The sequence below is a fragment of the Zootermopsis nevadensis genome, unplaced genomic scaffold (genome assembly GCF_977971745.1).
Source record: "Zootermopsis nevadensis isolate Lab colony 2312 unplaced genomic scaffold, Znev_1.0 Znev_ptg000003l, whole genome shotgun sequence".
NCBI classification, from domain to species: domain Eukaryota; kingdom Metazoa; phylum Arthropoda; class Insecta; order Blattodea; family Termopsidae; genus Zootermopsis; species Zootermopsis nevadensis.
Window position 1 is genome coordinate 1,122,471 of NW_028259135.1, and position 21,784 is coordinate 1,144,254.

Here is a 21,784-nt window from a genome sequence, read left to right on the forward strand (position 1 = left end):
CGTGATGCATCCCGCACCTCGGCTTATAGAAGACGACACGTAAGAGACCGTGTGAGGCGGTCTGCGTTCGTCAGAGAGACAGTACTTCAGACACAGTCCGACGGCGATCTGTCCTGCGAGGCATCAGGTGGGGTGATATTTGAAAGAAATTTTGAAATTTTTTCAAAATGTTCGAAAAATCAAAAAACGCTGGAAATTGTCCAAAAAGCGCATAAAACCTAAAATTTTTGAAAAATTCCACTTTAAAATTGTTTTCAAAAATTTCGAAATTTTTTGGTTTTGTGCGCTTTTCAGATAATTTCCAGCGTTTTTGATTTTTCCAAAATTTTGAATTTTTTTTTCAAAACTCTCACCAAGGAATGCATGCCAACCTCGGCGAATGCCTCACTATGTCTCTGCCGGACTCGGCCTCGATTCTCTCCGATTGCTGACTGCCTCGGTTTCTGCACAACCGGCCTATGCAGGGTTCGATGTGTTGCCGACCGTGTCCCTGCCCGTCTCGAAATCTGCCTTACGTGTTGCATCGAGCACCTCGGCTTATAGAAGACCGTGTGAGGCACAGACCGCGTTCGTCAGAGACACAGTACATCAGACACAGTCCGACGGCGATCTGTCCTGCATGGCATCAGGTGGGGTGAAATTTGAAAGAAATTTTCAAGTTTTTTAAAAATTTTCGGAAAATCAAAAAACGCTGGAAATTGTCTAAAGAGCGCACAAAACAAAAAATTGTGAAAAATTCCACTTTCAAAATGTTTTCAAAAAATTCAAAATTTTTGGGTTTTGTGCGCTTTTCAAACAATTTCCAGCGTTTTTTTGATTTTCGAAAATTTTGAAAATTTCGAAATTTTGGAATTTTTTCAAAATTTTCGAAAAATCAAAAACCGCTGGAAATTGTCCAAACAGCGCACAAAACCAATTTTTTTAAAAATTCCACTTTCAAAGTTTTTCGAAAATTTCAAAATTGTTGGGTTTTGTGCACTTTTCAGACCAATTCCTGCGTTTTTTGATTTTTCGAAAATTTTGAAAATTTAGAAAAAAAAATCCAAAACTCTCACCAAGAGATGCATGCCAACCTCGGCGAATGCCTCACCCTGTCTCTGCCGGACTCAGCCTCAATCCTTTCCGATTGCTGACTGCTTCGGTTCCTGCACAACCGGCCTATGCAGGGCTCGATGTCGGGCCGACCCTGTCCCTGCCCGTCTCGGTATGTCTTACGTGTTGCATCCAGCACCTCGGCTTATAGAAGACCGTGTGAGGCACAGACCACGTTCGTCAGAGACACATTCCGACGGCGATCTGTCCTGCATGGCATCAGGTGGGGTGAATTTTGAAAGAAATTTTTTCAAAATTTTCGAAAAATCAAAAACCGCTGGAAATTGTGCAAAAAGCGCAAAAAACCAAAATTTTTTGAAAAATTCCACTTCCAAATTTTTTTCACAAATTTCAAAATTTTTTAGATTTGTCCGCGTTTCAGACAATTTGCAGCGTTTTTTGATTTTTCGAAAATTTTGAAAATTTTGAAATTTTTTCAAAATTTGCGAAAAATCAAAAAACGCTGGAAATTGTCCAGAAAGCGCAAAAAACCAAAAAAATTTGAAAAATTCCACTTCCAAATTTTTTTCACAAATTTCAATTTTTTTTGGGATTTGTCCGCGTTTCAGACAATTTGCAGCGTTTTTTGATTTTTCGAAAATTTTGAAATTTTTTCAAAATTTTCGAAAAATCAAAAAACGACGGAAATTGTCCAAAAAGCGCACAAAATCAAAAAAATTTGAAAAACTCTAATTTAAAAATTTGTAAAAAAAAATCAAAATTTTTGGGTTTCGTGCGCTTTTCAGACAATTGCCATCGTTTTTTGATTTTTCGTAAATTTTGAAAATTTTAAAAAAAATTTCAAAACTCTCACCAAGGGATGCATGCCAACCTCGGCGAATGCCTCACTATGTCTCTGCTGGACTCGGGCTCGATCCTTTCCGATTGCTGATTGCCTCGGTTTCTGCACAACCGGCCTATGCAGGGCTCGATGTGTGGCACACCGTGTCCCTGCCCGTCTCGGTATCTGTCTTACGTGTTGCATCCCGCACCTCGACTTATAGAGACCGTGTGAGGCACAGACCGCGTTCGTCAGACACAGTCCGACGAAATTTTTTCAAAATTTTCGAAAAATCAAAAAACGCTGGAAATTGTCCAAAAAGCGCATAAAACCTAAAATTTTTGAAAAATTCCACTTTAAATTTTTTTTCAGACATTTCGAATTTTATTGGTTTTGTGCGCTTTTCAGATAATTTCCAGCGTTTTTTGATTTTTCCAAAATTTTGAAATTTTTTTCAAAACTCTCACCAAGTGATGCATGCCAACCTCGGCGAATGCCTCACCGTGTGAGGCACAGACCGCTTTCGTCAGAGACGCAGTACTGCAGGCGGCCCAACCCCAGGGCGGGCGGCCCAACCCCAGGGCGGGCGGCCCAACCCCAGGGCGGGCGGCCCAACCCCAGGGCGGGCGGCCCAACCCCAGGGCGGGCGGCCCAACCCCAGGGCGGGCGGCCCAACCCCAGGGCGGGCGGCCCAACCCCAGGGCGGGCGGCCCAACCCCAGGGCGGCTCAACCCAAAAAACCTCCCCACGAAGGGAAGTGGAAGCCCAGGCCGTTTCTTGAGCGAGCAGAGGCGCGGACCCGGCTCCAGACAATGGCCTGGGCGCCGGGCGCCTGGTGGCGGGTTCCAACGAACCGCCCGAGTCGGACGAGTCCAACTCGTTGGCTTTGCGCTTGCACGCTACGGAAAACAAGACCTTGTGGGTGAGGCGAGTCGTCCAACTCTTTCGACTAACCAACCTGGCAACAGATCTTGTCTACGGGATACAGCAAGAGCTTAATAAGATTAGGTCTAATGAAAGGACCACTCGAAATTAGAAAATTGTACCAGCAGCGAAAGAGCAGTAATTGATATGGAATATTTCCGAAAGGGGGGCTCAACCCCAGCGGCCGAGTGGTCTTAGGAAATTAAAACAAATCTCTTAAAGCGGATAATAACCTCTTGCGCCCTCTTTGCGGGGTGGCGCTTGAGGTGGGTCCCCATGTTCCCGCACAGAGGACGCTGCCGTTTATTTTACGTTTTTCGAGCCTTGTTTTCTTCTCCACAGGCCGTGGCTGACCCTCCGTCCCGCGATTTGGTTTCATTCGATTAAATCATCGAGTTTTCGCTGCTGGTAATATTTTCGCTTTTAGTGTTTTATTACTGGACGTATAATTTTATCTGCCCCTTAGTTATCTCTGCCGACGCGCGTTGGATGAGTTTATCATCTTTGCCTTTCCCAGCATGCTCCGCGAAACTTGTTTCCTACGGACAAGTTGAGGTTTTTTCCGGTTGTCTCTCTCCTGCTCCGGTACAGCGCGTGTGTACGCAGTCTTTACGTAAGTTGGGGGCTTCAGTCGGCCATTTTGATATTACGTCTCAGCTTGTGTTTGGTTTAATTCTCGATCTATTCGACAGCCAAAGAGCTGTTGAAGCTTTCGTGGTGGTAGTACGAGGCTTCAAAGAATGCAGGCGAATTCGTGATAGTTAAAATACTAACCGGTTTTCTCTAGAAATTACATAAATCGTTGAGTTAGATTGTATTCGACTTAAACCCTTGTACCATTGAAAATTTAATCCTTGAATCTGAAGGGAAAATAATACATTTTTATTGACTAATTCCGTGTGGATTTCAACCTGTTTTCCTACTCACTGAACGTGTAATGTAAGCACAAATCGATGAAAATTGTAATATTGATTATAATTGACTCGTGGATTTGACCTTATCATAAATAATACAGATTTAACCTGGTCGTATAGATAACAACCCTGACTTATCGGCATTTCTGTCGGGCGGCTTTAGAGGTGAATTACGTCGCGGAGTGGTAAAAGATCGTCTATATATTTTTCTCTGAAAGTACGTTGAGAATAAAAAAAACTTATATTGCGTGCTGTTATCGATACAACGTGATTTGGTCTACGTCACACAAGACGAGATGCAACACTGAACTAAGTATTCTGAGATATTATTTTACGTTTTGATTGTTCTGTGATACTGCCCACGCATTCTGTCTCCTAGGTCAGTGGTAACAACCACGAGACGCTCGTTCAAGACTTGAGGTTTACGGAGCGGTGAGGATGACGGCCGCTTACATCGTGAGGTCGCTAACACGACAACCCGAAAATTATATTACAGCAGTAGCGAACTAAGGACTCCGGTGAGTACAATGAGAAATTGTCAGATAATTCCCACTGATCGAGTTTCCGACCGTACGTACAGAAGCGACGTAATTATAAATTCTTGTCGTTATGTCTGCTTTGAGGTGATTGGCGGAGCCCTCTTCACATTCACGGTGATTACGATATCATCATTCTTCATCGCCGTCGTGAACCTCTGAACCAGAAGATTTTTCCACGTCTCGCTCCTGGACGCTGCTCTGTGACGTCGTCTGGCTCGAGACGTCTCAAACGATGAGGCACCAGCGAGCGATGGACTCGGGTGAGTACGGTGATGTATTATTTCAAGGTTGATTCAAAATTATAATGACTTTCGTAGACAGTGTTCTGTGGGAAATTAAAAATTAGTATGTCTCGACGGCAATGTAGTGTCTGAGTAAAGCCTGGTCTGCGTGGATGCGAGAGGAATGGGATTTCGCGAAGGTACCGATATTGTCAAAAATGAAAGAATGTTTGAAACTCCTACGTACGGTAAGGAATCGAGTTCTTTCGTGAGTTGGAAACAGAAAGGAAAAGTTACAGATCATTTGAGAAGTGTTGAAGACAAAGGAGAAAATGCAGACAATCGTAGAGACGTTGCGTGTCCGGTAATAGACACGCACACAATTTATTCCGCCTGTCTTGTTGTAAACATACACGGCAGTCATCGTGTAGCTGACAGTCGTTTAACTGGTCAAAGCCTTTCTCTTCGTGTATGGAAACAGAGACATTTTATTACAGTGTTTACAAAAACTGACTGGTCGTCCTTACTTCAGTTCTCGTGAATAAATTTCGAGTACGTAGAAGTCGGTATTGATTTGGACTGAGTAGACGTAGTTTACGTGCTGATGGAATTAGAGGTTCCGAAAGTGTAGGTCGTGTTGTTCGTATGAAAAACTTTCTTTAACGAAATACGGAGAAACATTTTTAATATCCTTGGCTCGATCGAGGCAGTTCAGAAGTGGCGGACATCAGAACAAAGTATCGTTCTACGATGAACCTGCGTTGAACGTGAATTTTAAACCAGTGACTTGTTTTCCAGAATATGGTGTTATGTGGTAAGCTCGTATCCTGTAGTCGTCATGTACCGCCAGGTACTTCCAGATGCTACTTACATCATCCAACAGGATATAATGTGGCAGTACTGAGTTCGAGACTCGTGGTAAGTACACTGGACTACTATTTTCAATTACCTTCCGATTAAATTTCAGTGCTCATACATTTTTTACCTGTGTAATGCGTGAAACATACTTTGAAATCATTTATTGTGTCATCGTCAGGAATATAATAGAGTATATTTTCAGCACTTGAAAATGTTAAATTTATGAAACATTGGTCTGACTCATTTTGCAATTCAAAATGGCCTGAAACAAGGAGATTCGTTGTCTACTTCTAGGTCAGCTGTAATAACCTCTTGACATTTAATTAAGTTTTTCTCGGCGGTGAGGATAATGGCCGCCTACGTCGTGAAGTCTGTTACGCCATACAACACGAGACGCCGAAAATGTTACCGGAACACAGAACTAAGGACTCCATGTTCCATTAATATGATATAACGCCCACTGACGGAGCTTCAGACCCTACATATAAATTCTTGTCATTTTATGGGACATTCTGTCTGGTTTCAGGGGAAAGGCATCGCCGTCGGATTTGAGGTTTTCACGTGGTTCTGAAACTCAGCGGAGGATCTTCATCGCATTTTCACCCGTGCGGTTGCGTCTACACGCTCCGGGGTACCCGGACGCCGCACTCTTGTCGTGTTTTATTTTCGTTGCGATCTTTAATTTTCTTTTTACTTTACGACAGATTAAACGAGCTAAATGAAGAAATTAATCACAAGACGAGACGTAACGATCGAATACGACGCCAAAGTACATAAGCGATGTGCGCGAGCTGCACACGCGTACTCTAACACGCGCAAACTTGTGCATTCGCACTGCACCTCGTCAGATGATGTACTCGCGTGCTGCGCCCCGTCTCCTCGTACTCTGAGCGCGTCAACTGCTACCGCTCTGCAGATAGTCTATCAGTCGATTTGCCGCAAGTCTTCTTCTCTTTGCGTAAATCAGTGTGCGATTCGCGTCAGAACACCGTCTCTTTCTGCGGGGACGACTTGCGCTACGTTCAGCGTCTCTCCTGCTTCATTTCGCGTATATTTTCCAAGTATTGCGCGTCGTATGGCCGAATTTGCGTGATAAGTGCGTAGAAATCACGTCTTTCGCTTGCGAGACTCCGAGTTCTCCGTCATTTCGCTGCAAACACTTGCATTCTTTCACCTTTCCGCGCCCAGGGACTTAGTTTTCCGCCCTAGGAACGCGCATCCACACTCACATTCATACTATCTACACATAAAATACAGGGTGAGTCAGCCGTATGTTTACAAACTTCGTATTCGTGCCGGTTATAAAAGAGACAAATTACATTAGACTTATACCACAATCAGACGATGAAAAACTCAAAGATCCAACAAGAGTGGCTAACGTCTTCCATTTATATCATTATATTTAAAAGCTGCTTCCTTATTGCTCCACACATGCCTTCCACAACCTTCCTATAGTCGATTCTTAACGAGACACCTGCCGAATACATCGGTTCATCCACAACGAAGCCCCAGGACATTTCCAGCATCACTTCACAGACAACCTCAGCGACAAATCATCAGGCCTAACTCCGCTCGACTCTCATCTATCAAGACACTCAAACTCCTTCCAGAAACGATCAAGACACCTATGCAAAACCTAGGCAGAATGCATGACATACAAACACATCAGTCTGTACTCTATATCTAGTGATCGGGCATGTGTGGAGAATGGAGCAGCAAACTTTGACAATCTGTCTTTATACTTGGCAGCAAACTCAAACACTGATAATTATTCTTGGCCATTATCTTCAAAAATAAACATTGGCAGCTGCATGTTCATAGGCACATTCTTCCTTATTTCTGATCCCGGAACGCGAAGTTTGTAAACATATTTTCGACTCACCCTATATACTACACATATAACATTCACACAACATATACCATTCACACAACATATAACATTCAAACAACATATAACATTCAGACAACATATACCATTCAGACAACATATACCATTCAGACAACATATAGCATTCAAACAACATATAACATTCACACAACATATAACATTCAAACAACATATAACATTCAAACAACATATAACATTCAATCAACAAATAACATTCAATCAACAAATAACATTCAAACAACATATAACATTCAAACAACATTCATATTCATTTTAAAACTAAAAGAAAAATGTCAGATACTCACACAATAACTTATAATAATAAATTCATTAATAATATCTTCTGTACTAAATTCTTAGCAATTAAGATTCATGGTGCATTAACTAGCAAGAATCATATTCAAGTACTCATTCTAAAATTCAGCAACGCTTGCTATGTAATTAGAAATATCAAAGCATAAATGTCTACTTCAGTACTAAAGTCAATTTATTATGCTTCTTTTCATTCCTCAATTAGCTATGGCATCATCATCATCTGCGAAAATTCATCTCATAGTTACACTATTTTTCTCCTTCAGAAAAAGGCAATTAGAACAATGATGGCATCTGGCAATAGAGTCTCGTGTAGAAATATATTCAAACAATTTCATATTTTACCGTTGGCATCGCAATATATGTTTAATATTCTGTTACAAAACAAAACTCTTCTTCCATCAAACATACAAATTTTGTCTCTGTCTAGTATCAATCTACCTCAAGCTAATCAAACTATTTATCACAAACGAGTTCATTATGCAGGTATAAAGATATTCAATAAATTACCCATACAGATTAACAATACCTCAAATAATCTTAAAAAGTTCAACATTGCATTAAGGCATTTTTTTAATTACCCACTCATTGCATACAGTGGATGAGTACTTAATTGGATAACTATTAAAATAAAAAATTCTAGTTATATTCTTTGGTATTTAGTACACTGATTGTCTCGATGTAATTCTTTAACGTATATCTTTTATGCTTCTATACTTGACTTTCTGACTTCTTCTATATCCACTATTCCATTTCTGGAAATTGTAAATAAATAAATAAATAAACACTACATACAGCATACACACAACTAACTCAAACACATACAGAAACAACATAAATGCAGCCATACAGCCACATCAATCCAATCTAAAAGCACTCTCATACATACAGTATACACACAACATATAACATTCAGACAACATATAACATTCAGACAACATATACCATTCACACAACATATAACATTCAATCAACAAATACCATTCACACAACATTTAAAATACACACAACTAACTCAAAGCCATACACAATCACTCTCAAACAACCCTCATAGCCACATCAATCCAATCTAAAAGCACTCTCATACATACAGTATACACACAACATATAACATTCAGACAACATATAACATTCAGACAACATATACCATTCACACAACATATAACATTCAATCAACAAATACCATTCACACAACATTTAAAATACACACAACTAACTCAAAGCCATACACAATCACTCTCAAACAACCCTCATAGCCACATAAATCCAATCTAATAGCAGCCTCAATTCATACACAATCAGACTCAAAGCAATAACTTAGCCACATCAATCCAATCTAATAGCAGCCTCAAGTCATACACAATCACACTCAAAGCAATTACTCAGCCACATCAATCCAATCTAATAGCAGCCTCAAGTCATACACAATCAGACTCAAAGCAATAACTTAGCCACATCAATCCAATCTAATAGCAGCCTCAAGTCATACACAATCAGACTCAAAGCAATAACTTAGCCACATCAATCCAATCTAATAGCAGCCTCAAGTCATACACAATCAGACTCAAAGCAATAACTTAGCCACATAAATTAATTGCATAACTATTCCAATAAAAATAATACTTATATTGTTTTGTATTTAGTATGCTGCTACTCTGCATGTAATTCTTTAACGTATATCTTTTATGCTTTTATACTTGACATTCTGACATGTTCTATATCCACTATTGCATTTCTGGAAATTGTAAATAAATAAATAAACACTACATACAGCATACACACAACTAACTCATACCCATACAAAAACAACATAAATGCAGTCACATATCCACAACAATCCAATCTAATAGCACTCTCACACATGCACACAACATATCACATACGCTCAACTTGCAACAAACACACCAACATTTAACATACACACCACAAGTAACTTACAAACAAAACACACAACTAACTCAAACACTCTCAAAACATTCACATATCAACAACAATCCAATCTAATAGCACTCTCACACATGCACACAACATATCACATACGTTCAACTTGTAACAAACACAAAAACATTTAACATACACACCACAAGTAACTTACAAACAAAACACACAACTAAACTCAAACACTCTCAAATCATTCACACATCCACAACAATCCAATCTAATAGCAGCCTCAAAGTCATACACAATCAGACACAAACCAATCACTTAGCCACATAAATCCAATCTAATAGCAGCCTCAAGTCATACACAATCAGACTCAAAGCAATAACTTAGCCACATCAATCCAATCTAATAGCAGCCTCAAGTCATACACAATCAGACTCAAAGCAATAACTTAGTCACCTCAATCCAATCTAATAGCAGCCTCAAGTCATACACAATCAGACTCAAAGCAATAACTTAGCCACATAAATTAACTGCATATCTATTCCAATAAAAAATAATACTTATATTCTTTGTATTTAGTATGCTCCTTCTCTGCATGTAATTCTTTAACGTATATCTTTTATGCTTCTAACTTTACTTTCTGACGTGTTCTATATCCACTATTGCATTTCTGGAAATTGTAAATAAATAAATAAACACTACAAACAGCATACACACAACTAACTCAAACCCATACAAAAACAACATAAATGCAGTCACATATCCACAACAATCCAATCTAATAGCACTCTCACACATGCACACAACATATCACATACGCTCAACTTGCAACAAACACACCAACATTTAACATACACACCACAAGTAACTTACAAACAAAACACACAACTAACTCAAACACTCTCAAAACATTCACATATCAACAACAATCCAATCTAATAGCACTCTCACACATGCACACAACATATGACATACACTCAACTTGTAACAAACACACAAACTTTTAACATACACACCACAAGTAACTTACAAACAAAACACACAACTAACTCAAATACTCTCAAAACATTCACATATCAATAACAATCCAATCTAATAGCACTCTCATACATGCACACAACATATGACATACACTCAACTTGTAACAAACACACAAACATTTAACATACACACCACAAGTAACTTACAAACAAAACACACAACTACTTCAAACACTCTCAAACCATTCACATATCAATAACAATCCAATCTAATAGCACTCTCATACATGCACACAACATATGACATACACTCAACTTGTAACAAACACACAAACATTTAACATACACACCACAAGTAACTTACAAACAAAACACACAACTAACTCAAACACTCTCAAACCATTCACATATCCACAACAATCCAATCTAATAGCACTCTCATACATGCACACAACATATGACATACACTCAACTTGTAACAAACACACAAACATTTAACATACACACCACAAGTAACTTACAAACAAAACACACAACTACTTCAAACACTCTCAAACCATTCACATATCAATAACAATCCAATCTAATAGCACTCTCATACATGCACACAACATATGACATACACTCAACTTGTAACAAACACACAAACATTTAACATACACACCACAAGTAACTGACAAACAAAACACACAACTAACTCAAATACTCTCAAAACATTCACATATCAACAACAATCCAATCTAATAGCACTCTCATACATGCACACAACATATGACATACACTCAACTTGTAACAAACACACAAACATTTAACATACACACCACAAGTAACTTACAAACAAAACACACAACTACTTCAAACACTCTCAAACCATTCACATATCAATAACAATCCAATCTAATAGCACTCTCATACATGCACACAACATATGACATACACTCAACTTGTAACAAACACACAAACATTTAACATACACACCACAAGTAACTGACAAACAAAACACACAACTAACTCAAATACTCTCAAAACATTCACATATCAACAACAATCCAATCTAATAGCAGCCTCAAGTCATACATAATCAGACTCAAAGCAATTACTCAGCCACCTCAATCCAATCTAATGGCAGCCTCAAAGTTATACACAATCACACTCAAAGCAATTACTCAGCCACATCAATCCAATCTAATAGCAGCCTCAAGTCATACATAATCAGACTCAAAGCAATTACTTAGCCACCTCAATCCAATCTAATAGCAGCCTCAAAGTCATATATAAACAACATAAAATCATTTTCATAGCCACCTCAATTCAATCTAATAGCAGCCTCAAAGTCATACACAGTCACACTCAAAGCAATTACTCAGCCACATCAATCCAATCTAATAGCAGCCTCAAGTCATACATAATCAGACTCAAAGCAATTACTCAGCCACCTCAATCCAATCTAATAGCAGCCTCAAGTCATACATAATCAGACTCAAAGCAATCACCTAGCCACATAAATCCAATCTAATAGCAGCCTCAAAGTTATACACAATCACACTCAAAGCAATTACTTAGCCACATAAATCCAATCTAATACAACTCTCATACATGCACACAACATATGACATACACTCAACTTGTAACAAACACACCAACATTTAACATACACACCACAAGTAACTTACAAACAAAACACACAACTAATTCAAACACTCTCAAACCATTCACATATCCACAACAATCCAATCTAATAGCACTCTCACACATGCACACAACATATGACATACGCTCAACTTGTAACAAACACACCAACATTTAACATACACACCACAAGTAACTTACAAACAAAACACACAACTAACTCAAACACTCTCAAAACATTCACATATCAACAACAATCCAATCTAATAGCACTCTCACACATGCACACAACATATAACATACGCTCAACTTGTAACAAACACACCAACATTTAACATACACACCACAAGTAACTTACAAACAAAACACACAACTAATTCAAACACTCTCAAACCATTCACATATCAACAACAATCCAATCTAATAGCACTCTCACACATGCACACAACATATGACATACACTCAACTTGTAACAAACACACCAACATTTAACATACACACCACAAGTAACTTACAAACAAAACACACAACTAATTCAAACACTCTCAAAACATTCACATATCCACAACAATCCAATCTAATAGCACTCTCGCACATGCACACAACATATGACATACGCTCAACTTGTAACAAACACACCAACATTTAACATACACACCACAAGTAACTTACAAACAAAACACACAACTAATTCAAACACTCTCAACCATTCACATATCAACAACAATCCAATCTAATAGCACTCTCGCACATGCACACAACATATGACATACGCTCAACTTGTAACAAACACACCAACATTTAACATACACACCACAAGTAACTTACAAACAAAACACACAACTAACTCAAACACTCTCAAAACATTCACATATCCACAACAATCCAATCTAATAGCACTCTCGCACATGCACACAACATATGACATACGCTCAACTTGTAACAAACACACCAACATTTAACATACACACCACAAGTAACTTACAAACAAAACACACAACTAATTCAAACACTCTCAAACCATTCACATATCAACAACAATCCAATCTAATAGCACTCTCGCACATGCACACAACATATGACATACGCTCAACTTGTAACAAACACACCAACATTTAACATACACACCACAAGTAACTTACAAACAAAACACACAACTAATTCAAACACTCTCAAACCATTCACATATCAACAACAATCCAATCTAATAGCACTCTCACACATGCACACAACATATAACATACGCTCAACTTGTAACAAACACACCAACATTTAACATACACACCACAAGTAACTTACAAACAAAACACACAACTAATTCAAACACTCTCAAACCATTCACATATCAACAACAATCCAATCTAATAGCACTCTCGCACATGCACACAACATATGACATACGCTCAACTTGTAACAAACACACCAACATTTAACATACACACCACAAGTAACTTACAAACAAAACACACAACTAACTCAAACACTCTCAAAACATTCACATATCCACAACAATCCAATCTAATAGCACTCTCGCACATGCACACAACATATGACATACGCTCAACTTGTAACAAACACACCAACATTTAACATACACACCACAAGTAACTTACAAACAAAACACACAACTAATTCAAACACTCTCAAACCATTCACATATCAACAACAATCCAATCTAATAGCACTCTCGCACATGCACACAACATATGACATACGCTCAACTTGTAACAAACACACCAACATTTAACATACACACCACAAGTAACTTACAAACAAAACACACAACTAATTCAAACACTCTCAAACCATTCACATATCAACAACAATCCAATCTAATAGCACTCTCGCACATGCACACAACATATGACATACGCTCAACTTGTAACAAACACACCAACATTTAACATACACACCACAAGTAACTTACAAACAAAACACACAACTAATTCAAACACTCTCAAACCATTCACATATCAACAACAATCCAATCTAATAGCACTCTCACACATGCACACAACATATAACATACGCTCAACTTGTAACAAACACACCAACATTTAACATACACACCACAAGTAACTTACAAACAAAACACACAACTAATTCAAACACTCTCAAACCATTCACATATCAACAACAATCCAATCTAATAGCACTCTCGCACATGCACACAACATATAACATACGCTCAACTTGTAACAAACACACCAACATTTAACATACACACCACAAGTAACTTACAAACAAAACACACAACTAATTCAAACACTCTCAAACCATTCACATATCAACAACAATCCAATCTAATAGCACTCTCGCACATGCACACAACATATGACATACGCTCAACTTGTAACAAACACACCAACATTTAACATACACACCACAAGTAACTTACAAACAAAACACACAACTAACTCAAACACTCTCAAAACATTCACATATCCACAACAATCCAATCTAATAGCACTCTCGCACATGCACACAACATATGACATACGCTCAACTTGTAACAAACACACCAACATTTAACATACACACCACAAGTAACTTACAAACAAAACACACAACTAATTCAAACACTCTCAAACCATTCACATATCAACAACAATCCAATCTAATAGCACTCTCGCACATGCACACAACATATGACATACGCTCAACTTGTAACAAACACACCAACATTTAACATACACACCACAAGTAACTTACAAACAAAACACACAACTAATTCAAACACTCTCAAACCATTCACATATCAACAACAATCCAATCTAATAGCACTCTCGCACATGCACACAACATATGACATACGCTCAACTTGTAACAAACACACCAACATTTAACATACACACCACAAGTAACTTACAAACAAAACACACAACTAATTCAAACACTCTCAAACCATTCACATATCAACAACAATCCAATCTAATAGCACTCTCACACATGCACACAACATATAACATACGCTCAACTTGTAACAAACACACCAACATTTAACATACACACCACAAGTAACTTACAAACAAAACACACAACTAATTCAAACACTCTCAAACCATTCACATATCAACAACAATCCAATCTAATAGCACTCTCGCACATGCACACAACATATAACATACGCTCAACTTGTAACAAACACACCAACATTTAACATACACACCACAAGTAACTTACAAACAAAACACACAACTAATTCAAACACTCTCAAACCATTCACATATCAACAACAATCCAATCTAATAGCACTCTCGCACATGCACACAACATATAACATACGCTCAACTTGTAACAAACACACCAACATTTAACATACACACCACAAGTAACTTACAAACAAAACACACAACTAATTCAAACACTCTCAAACCATTCACATATCAACAACAATCCAATCTAATAGCACTCTCGCACATGCACACAACATATGACATACGCTCAACTTGTAACAAACACACCAACATTTAACATACACACCACAAGTAACTTACAAACAAAACACACAACTAACTCAAACACTCTCAAAACATTCACATATCCACAACAATCCAATCTAATAGCACTCTCGCACATGCACACAACATATGACATACGCTCAACTTGTAACAAACACACCAACATTTAACATACACACCACAAGTAACTTACAAACAAAACACACAACTAATTCAAACACTCTCAAACCATTCACATATCAACAACAATCCAATCTAATAGCACTCTCGCACATGCACACAACATATGACATACGCTCAACTTGTAACAAACACACCAACATTTAACATACACACCACAAGTAACTTACAAACAAAACACACAACTAATTCAAACACTCTCAAACCATTCACATATCAACAACAATCCAATCTAATAGCACTCTCGCACATGCACACAACATATGACATACGCTCAACTTGTAACAAACACACCAACATTTAACATACACACCACAAGTAACTTACAAACAAAACACACAACTAATTCAAACACTCTCAAACCATTCACATATCAACAACAATCCAATCTAATAGCACTCTCACACATGCACACAACATATAACATACGCTCAACTTGTAACAAACACACCAACATTTAACATACACACCACAAGTAACTTACAAACAAAACACACAACTAATTCAAACACTCTCAAACCATTCACATATCAACAACAATCCAATCTAATAGCACTCTCGCACATGCACACAACATATAACATACGCTCAACTTGTAACAAACACACCAACATTTAACATACACACCACAAGTAACTTACAAACAAAACACACAACTAATTCAAACACTCTCAAACCATTCACATATCAACAACAATCCAATCTAATAGCACTCTCACACATGCACACAACATATAACATACGCTCAACTTGTAACAAACACACCAACATTTAACATACACACCACAAGTAACTTACAAACAAAACACACAACTAATTCAAACACTCTCAAACCATTCACATATCAACAACAATCCAATCTAATAGCACTCTCACACATGCACACAACATATAACATACGCTCAACTTGTAACAAACACACCAACATTTAACATACACACCACAAGTAACTTACAAACAAAACACACAACTAACTCAAAGTCATATATAAACAACATAAAATCATTATCATAGCCACATAAATCCAATCTAACAGCATCCTCAAAGTCATACACAATCACTCCAAAATCACTCTCATAGCCACTTCAATCCAATCTAATACCATCTACAAAGCCATACACAAACACTCTCAAACAACTATCATAGCAACCTCAATCCAATGTAATAGCATCCTCAAACCATTCTCATCCTTGGTTTCACAGCTCCAAAGAGCTTCAGCCTACTAGCTTGACTGCTGGCCTCACGTTCACATGCCTAAGCAGAGGCGAACGATCATACAACCAGATATAGGGTGACGTTAATCAGCACATCGAACCCCCAGCCATTGCTAGTTCCCATCACCAGATTACACTACCAATTGTAGCTCCCCACTTTCCTCACGGTGCTGAGTTGGCACCAGTCTCGTACCCACATTAATCCAATCTAATAGCATTTTCAAAGTCATACACAACCACACTCAAAGCAATCACTCAGCCACATCAATCCAATCTAATATCATCCTCAAAGTCATACACAATCACACTCAAAGCAATCACTTAGCCACTTCAATCCAATCCAATAGCATCCTCAAAGTCATACACAATCACTCCAAAATCACTCTCATAGCCACTTCAATCCAATCTAATAGCACTCTCATACATGCACACAACATATAACCTACACACAACAAATAGCATACAACATATAAGATACACACGACATTTAAAATACACACACACACACACACACAACCCACATCATTCCAAAGGCACACACGACATTTCACAACACGCCAAACATTGCACACCTCATACAACAAGACGCCACAAGGAACACACACACACACAACCCACACCACTCCAAAGACACACATGACAATTCACAGCACGCCAAACAATGCACATCTCATACAAGACGCCACAAGGAACACACACACACACACAACCCACATCATTCCAAAGACACACATGACAATTCACAGCACGCCAAACAATGCACATCTCATACAAGACGCCACGAGGAACACACACACAACCCACATCATTCCAAAGACACACATGACAATTCACAGCACGCCAAACAATGCACACCTCATACAAGACGCCACAAGGAACACACACACACACAACCCACATCATTCCAAAGACACACATGACAATTCACAGCACGCCAAACAATGCACACCTCATACAAGACGCCACAAGGAACACACACACACACAACCCACATCATTCCAAAGACACACATGACAATTCACAGCACGCCAAACAATGCACACCTCATACAAGACGCCACAAGGAACACACACACACACAACCCACATCATTCCAAAGACACACTTGACAATTCACAACACGCCAAACAATGCACTCCTCATACAAGACGCCACAAGGAACACACACACACACAACCCACATCATTCCAAAGACACACATGACAATTCACAGCACGCCAAACAATGCACACCTCATACAAGACGCCACAAGGAACACACACACACACAACCCACATCATTCCAAAGACACACATGACAATTCACAGCACGCCAAACAATGCACACCTCATACAAGACGCCACAAGGAACACACACACACACAACCCACATCATTCCAAAGACACACTTGACAATTCACAACACGCCAAACAATGCACTCCTCATACAAGACGCCACAAGGAACACACACACACACAACCCACATCATTCCAAAGACACACATGACAATTCACAGCACGCCAAACAATGCACACCTCATACAAGACGCCACAAGGAACACACACACACACAACCCACATCATTCCAAAGACACACTTGACAATTCACAACACGCCAAACAATGCACTCCTCATACAAGACGCCACAAGGAACACACACACACACAACCCACATCATTCCAAAGACACACATGACAATTCACAGCACGCCAAACAATGCACACCTCATACAAGACGCCACAAGGAACACACACACACACAACCCACATCATTCCAAAGACACACATGACAATTCACAGCACGCCAAACAATGCACACCTCATACAAGACGCCACAAGGAACACACACACACACAACCCACATCATTCCAAAGACACACTTGACAATTCACAGCACGCCAAACAATGCACACCTCATACAAGACGCCACAAGGAACACACACACACACAACCCACATCATTCCAAAGACACACATGACAATTCACAGCACGCCAAACAATGCACATCTCATACAAGACGCCACAAGGAACACACACACACACAACCCACATCATTCCAAAGACACACTTGACAATTCACAACACGCCAAACAATGCACTCCTCATACAAGACGCCACAAGGAACACACACACACACAACCCACATCATTCCAAAGACACACATGACAATTCACAGCACGCCAAACAATGCACACCTCATACAAGACGCCACAAGGAACACACACACACACAACCCACATCATTCCAAAGACACACATGACAATTCACAGCACGCCAAACAATGCACACCTCATACAAGACGCCACAAGGAACACACACACACACAACCCACATCATTCCAAAGACACACATGACAATTCACAGCACGCCAAACAATGCACACCTCATACAAGACGCCACAAGGAACACACACACACACAACCCACATCATTCCAAAGACACACATGACAATTCACAGCACGCCAAACAATGCACACCTCATACAAGACGCCACAAGGAACACACACACACACAACCCACATCATTCCAAAGACACACATGACAATTCACAGCACGCCAAACAATGCACATCTCATACAAGACGCCACAAGGAACACACACACACACAACCCACATCATTCCAAAGACACACATGACAATTCACAGCACGCCAAACAATGCACACCTCATACAAGACGCCACAAGGAACACACACACACACAACCCACATCATTCCAAAGACACACTTGACAATTCACAACACGCCAAACAATGCACACCTCATACAAGACGCCACAAGGAACACACACACACACAACCCACATCATTCCAAAGACACACTTGACAATTCACAGCACGCCAAACAATGCACACCTCATACAAGACGCCACAAGGAACACACACACACACAACCCACATCATTCCAAAGACACACTTGACAATTCACAACACGCCAAACAATGCACACCTCATACAAGACGCCACAAGGAACACACACACACACACACACAACCCGCATCATTCCAAACACACACATGACAATTCACAGCACGCCAAACAATGCACACCTCATACAAGACGCCACAAGGAACACACACACACACAACCCACATCATTCCAAAGACACACATGACAATTCACAGCACGCCAAACAATGCACTCCTCATACAAGACGCCACAAGGAACACACAACCCACATCATTCCAAAGACACACATGACAATTCACAGCACGCCAAACAATGCACACCTCATACAAGACGCCACAAGGAACACACACACACACAACCCACATCATTCCAAAGACACACATGACAATTCACAGCACGCCAAACAATGCACACCTCATACAAGACGCCACAAGGAACACACACACACACAACCCACATCATTCCAAAGACACACTTGACAATTCACAACACGCCAAACAATGCACATCTCATACAAGACGCCACAAGGAACACACACACACACAACCCACATCATTCCAAAGACACACATGACAATTCACAACACGCCAAACAATGCACACCTCATACAAGACGCCACAAGGAACACACACACACACACACACAACCCGCATCATTCCAAACACACACATGACAATTCACAACACGCCAAACAATGCACACCACATACAAGACGCCACAAGGAACACACACACAACCAACATCATTCCAAAGACACACACGGCAAACACGACACAGTCAAAAGAGACGCCACAGATATCGCAACTCACCCCCGCCAACAGAACTCACCGACGCCTGCAGCACTCACCGCATCCAGCAGCACTCACCGCAGCCAGCAGCACTCACCGCATCCAGCATCACTCACCGTAGCCAGCAGCACTCACCGCATCCAGCAGCACTTACCGCAGCCAATAGCACTCACCTTACCTTACATCACTCATCTTACATCACTCACCTTACATTAAAAAATACTTAAATCAAAATTACGATGCTCCGAACAATAATGAATGCATCAGACAATCCTAGCAACATTAAAAATCAATCTAACCTATGCAGACACGAGACTATACCGATGAAATATAAACCCCACCAACTACCAGAAAACCAATAATATCTATCAAATGACTTGCGAAAATTTACAACCTATAAATAAATAACTGCAGCCCTTAAAATCAAGATTTGAGGTTTTCACAGCGGTCAGTATCAAAGTCTCAACTGATTCAAGACCTCTACAACTATGTAAAGTCCTAGACCCTAGAACTGCACACGTAGCTTGCAACTTCAAAACAATCACGAGTCTATGCTCAACTCTCAACCCTACTGCCTTGAGAAGGATCGAGTCACCGAAAACCCAATAAATAACGTATTACCAACACCACATAACATAACAAAATCAAACTAATAAACCACACAAACCAAATAACTACTACTACTAATTACAAAACTTGTAATACACACCACAACCACTACTAAACAGAAACTATGAAAAGCCAACCCTTCTCAAGGCAATAACCTCGTGGCACGTAAACTCAATTAAAGCTCGGTGCACTTCAGAGCACACCCTATAAATTTTCAATCACAAAATTCATATCAAATTAAAATAAAGCCCTGACTTATATTCCAAACTCTCAAAAGTACTCCTAAAATCGCTATACAAGGAAATCTTACAGGGAATCCAATATAATACGTAGTCTTAAAAAGGGTCAGGAGCCCAGCGGAACCATAAAATAGTCAAAACACCTATAGGGCAATCAACAATGCAGGAAACGCAAAAATATGCCAATTCCTATACTCAAGTTGCTTCAAACCTGCAACCATACTAACCTCAAAAATTCTCAAAATTATCAAGCAACTCAAAACAACTTTAACCTTACTGCCTTCAGAATGATCGAGAGTCTTCAAACAGTCTCAAATCAAGTATCTCTTCGGACATAATCCCAATTAAGGTCCAAAGCACTTCAGAGGAAACCCTATCAATTTGC

General features: G+C 39.5%; 1 long non-coding RNA gene across 1 annotated transcript; it reads left to right on the plus strand.

Moving 5' to 3' along the window:
- Positions 1-3,350: 3,350 nt before the first annotated feature.
- On the plus strand, positions 3,351-5,988 carry LOC110840934 (uncharacterized). Its single transcript, XR_015538369.1, has 5 exons — positions 3,351-3,410; positions 4,091-4,229; positions 4,335-4,510; positions 5,270-5,389; positions 5,856-5,988. It is a non-coding gene; the product is annotated as an uncharacterized LOC110840934 (long non-coding RNA).
- Positions 5,989-21,784: the final 15,796 nt, after the last annotated feature.